The sequence below is a fragment of the Camellia sinensis genome, chromosome 9 (genome assembly GCF_055761805.1).
Source record: "Camellia sinensis isolate YWXY chromosome 9, ASM5576180v1, whole genome shotgun sequence".
Classification (NCBI taxonomy): Eukaryota; Viridiplantae; Streptophyta; class Magnoliopsida; order Ericales; family Theaceae; genus Camellia; species Camellia sinensis.
In genome coordinates, this window is record NC_138969.1 from 107,284,341 (window position 1) to 107,288,553 (window position 4,213).

Genomic DNA, 4,213 nt, shown 5'->3' on the forward strand with positions numbered 1-4,213 from the left:
CCTGTAATTAATGTCGACGGAATAAGAAATTAAGTTCTTTACTATGCTCTGATTCTGCAGCTGCTTTATTTGTTTTTTTATTTTCTATTTTTTTGGGTAGGAAAGAAAGGGAAGATGAGAGAGAGAAAAAAAGGGATTTTATAGTTCAAATTCAAAAATGAATTTGTACATAAGATATGATTGAAATGTGAACTTCAAAAGTGAAAGTGTATTGATTCATTGTAAATTTTAGGAATAATTAGTTAGCTTACAACAAAGGGGCAAAAGTGCAACTCTTTCATTAGGAAGATCAAGAATAATGGTAGAATCTAATGGAACAAAGGTATAAATAATAGAATAAAGCAATATCAGATTAGTGTAGGCAAACAATGGATAGAGTGTAACAACGAAGTAAAAAATAAAGTGTAACAATGGAGTGTAGCAAGCAATGGAAGACAATAGAGTAAGTGAAAAAAAAATGGAGAAAAGTTTTAGTTTTAGTTTTTTTAAAAATGTGCACTGAGAACTATTGTTTTTTAAAGATATGCACAAAAAAATTCTAAATTTAATTTGTAGTGTGTGTATTGATGTCCATTATTGTCATTTTGTTTTATGGTATAATTGTCATTAAAATAATATTTTATTAAGTTTGTATACAGAGGTAAGTAGGTGTGTAGAAATAGAATTTTTCCAAATTTTTGGTAAAAGTATAAGAGTGCTATGGTTAACTATTTTTTCCAAATTGTTTGAAGTGTGTTCGGATTTAAAAAGTCAAAAGAATAATATAACACATTATAAGAAAGTAGCTAAGTTCTCATTTGACAACTTACTATTTTAACATCAAAATCAAAAGGTCACTAAAAAATTCAAAAAATCAATAATCTATATCAAAAAGTTAAAGATTATTTTTCTCTCTATTTTTTGCATATCTTTTCATAAAAAATTAAAAAGTCATCGACATATTAATATTTTTTACTTTATATTTTATTCAAAAGGCAAAAAAAATTACTAAAATGATATGCTTCCAAACGAGACCTAAGTTAGTGAGGCTTAACAAAAATAAAAAATTACTAAAATAACATGTTGAAAACAATGCCTAAATTAGTGAGGCTTAACACAAAAACACAAATACAACGACTCCGCTGGGGATCGAACCCAGAATCTCTGGTTCCGTAGACCAGCGCCTTATCCATTGGGCCACGGAGTCACAACTGAAGGAGTATTTTAAATTAATCATATTTATTGACCAAATAAGTAATAGTGGTAATAATGATATTGGCAACTAATGCATGCTTTGAAGGTATATACCATATGTACTCTTGTTATATATTTTTGTAATAAATGTTACATGTTTTTTTTCTAGTAAAATTACAATAATTTGTGGTTTAAAAATGTATTTCTCTGATAATGTTATACATTTTTTGGTTAAAGAATATTTGGATAAAAAAATGTATAGCATCATTTTTTAACTATAAATTATCATAATTTAATCAAAAAATTATGTAGCAATTATGACAAAAATATGTAACATATACACCACAAAAATATATAATATGATATATATGATATATACCTTTTGAGAGGTGTGTACCATCATAGCATTATCCATTTGTCTATAAAATCAATAATTATTTATTACTCTCTTTTCTTTTCTTCTCAAATATCAACATAAAAATGATGTGTTATATTATCTGAACTAATTATTATCCAGACACCACATGAAAAATACCCTATTTGCATATAAAAGAATTCTTAATTGAAAATTATTTTACCTGCACTCAAATACCCTATTTAAGTGTAAATTTCTTTCTTTCTTTTATTTTTTTAAATTTTTTTTTATATATATATTTTTTTTAAGTTAAAGGTGTAGATTAACTTGTGACCAAATATAACGTGAATCTACAAGTACAACAATTTCTTTCTAGTTAATTCATGTATAAGTTGACTCTATGTCATCGTTCATGGGCCATATGCATCTACAAATACAACAATTTCTTTCCAATTAATTTATGCATAAGTTGAGTCTATGTCATGGTTCATTGGCCTTTTGCATTATCTGTGAGTGATAACTAGAAATCAAGCTTTATGTTATGGTTTGTTGGTTGTCATGGCACGAGAGGCTTGAAAGAGCCTGTGCAATGTTATGTAGGCTTGTAGAAGATTAGAGCATCATGAAAAAGTTCGAAATGCGAGAAACCTTTGGAGAAGTTTTGAGGGTTCCGGAACACTCTAGCTGGAAGATCGTAGAAGACCCTCCAATATCTAGAGCATTGTAAAGGGTTGGAGAATCTTGGATATTTTATAGGAAAGTTGTAGAGATGTAATCCTAACCCTCAGATCAAAATGTTTCTAGGAATCTTAGATATATTGAGAAATTTAGTCAATTTTTTCTATTGATTAATTATTTGGTGAAAATAACAGCTCAATTTATTTTTCTTCATAAACTCTTTAAGGAGAATACTCATAATTGAGTAAGGACATAGAAAATTTTCTTTTTCTTTTCTTGGATAATATTGCCCATGCATATATATATATATATATATCACAGAACTCTTTTGATGATAAACACTTTTATTTTATTTTATGTAAGTTCAAAAATATTATGTATATTTATTTTTGATTAGTTTATCTAGTATGTACTTTGTTTTTTGTAACAATAAAATGTTACTGTAAACTAGAGTAATATGTTAGTGTGAGATATAATAATATATTATTATTTATGCCAATTTTGATAGTATTTTTTTATTTTTATTTTTTAAGAATTTCATAATCAACATAAATCATGTTTGATACATCTTGATGAGAGGATTTTAAAAATACTAAATTTATTAAAAACCGAGATTAAAAATTATATTATTTTAAAGTTTAAAATATTAAATTACTCACTAAATATATTTTGGTAATAATTGTATGTGTTTGACTTTTCAAGAAATTTTAATGAGGGGTTTTTGATCAAATTTCCTATTTTATAGAAAAGTTCTAGAGATGTAATCCTAACCTTGGATCAAAATTTTGCTAGTCATTGTGACAACCTCGTTCCGTATTATATTGTTAATCCTTAGTTATATTTATGATTTTGTGCTTAATGTGAGTTTGGATGCTAATCATGTGACTATATGTGTTTTTGAATTCATATATGTTCATTGTAGAGATATATGTACTATATTCTGATATAATCTAAAATTGAGGGCCGTAAAGGCAACAGAAATCAAAATTGACTATACCATTATGATTAACATAATTTTTAATGCCTACGGTGAAATTTGATTAAAAATTGATTTAGATCAAAATAATTAGATTAAGTTGACTAATTTATGAAGGATTGATTAGCCTTAATCAAGTTTGATTAGCCTAAGCTAAGTACCTTATATAAATAGGATGAATTAGTGCTTAGGCTCATGTAATTGAGCTCTTCTTCAATACTTTGCTGAGATTATACGCAATTGTAGACGTCCCCAAACGTCGCGGGAGGGAATCCTGTTTTGTTCATTGGACTCACTACAGTTCGGACTCGATGTCATGGTTCTTAATCTGATCTCGCAAAGTGCAATACGAGATTGATAAATCACCAAAGAGTCCAAATCCAGCAAATCGTTTTGAAAAATAGATTTTAGAAAGAAGTGCCAAACATGGACTGCTTTGCCAGATACAGAGTCGCCACCTAAATATTTTGTTTTGGGGAAATTTAGGAAACCCTGACTCGTGCCTAAGGCCATGTGTCCGTCATCACCAAAGTTGCCTCGGCTTGGAAACGTGGGTACGATTGGGGAAGGTCATTTCATAAGCACCCCCGCTCGTCCGATCGAAGATCGGCCACTACTAAGCATGATATCGAGTTTTTGAAAACACATGTCCTCTTATTCCGATTTATTAGCCTAGAATTACTATGTGATGCACGCAGCATACAAGTATAGACTGGATCGTTTGAGTTGGAACAAAACATTTCATGTTTGTTTATTTGAAAGATGGTTTGGTGGTGCTACTCGCAAGTAGGCTAAGACGTGGATTTGCCACCCTCAAGTGGGCTTAAGAAAACATGATTTTGCCACTTTTAAGTGGGCTTAAAACTCTTAATTGGTGAATTGTTCCAATTCAAATAACTCAACCTTCACCCACAAGCATTCAGGCAATTATATCACATAAGCAAATAGCCTCATGGTTAACATGCTATCATGGCAGTCACTCACACGCATACAAGGATGCTAAAGCATAAATACTTACCGAGTACTCCAAG

General features: G+C 29.4%; 1 non-coding gene across 1 annotated transcript; it reads right to left on the reverse strand.

The window, feature by feature from the left end:
* Positions 1 to 1,113: 1,113 nt before the first annotated feature.
* On the reverse strand, positions 1,114 to 1,186 carry TRNAR-ACG (transfer RNA arginine (anticodon ACG)). The gene has a single exon. It is a non-coding gene; the product is annotated as a tRNA-Arg (tRNA).
* Positions 1,187 to 4,213: the final 3,027 nt, after the last annotated feature.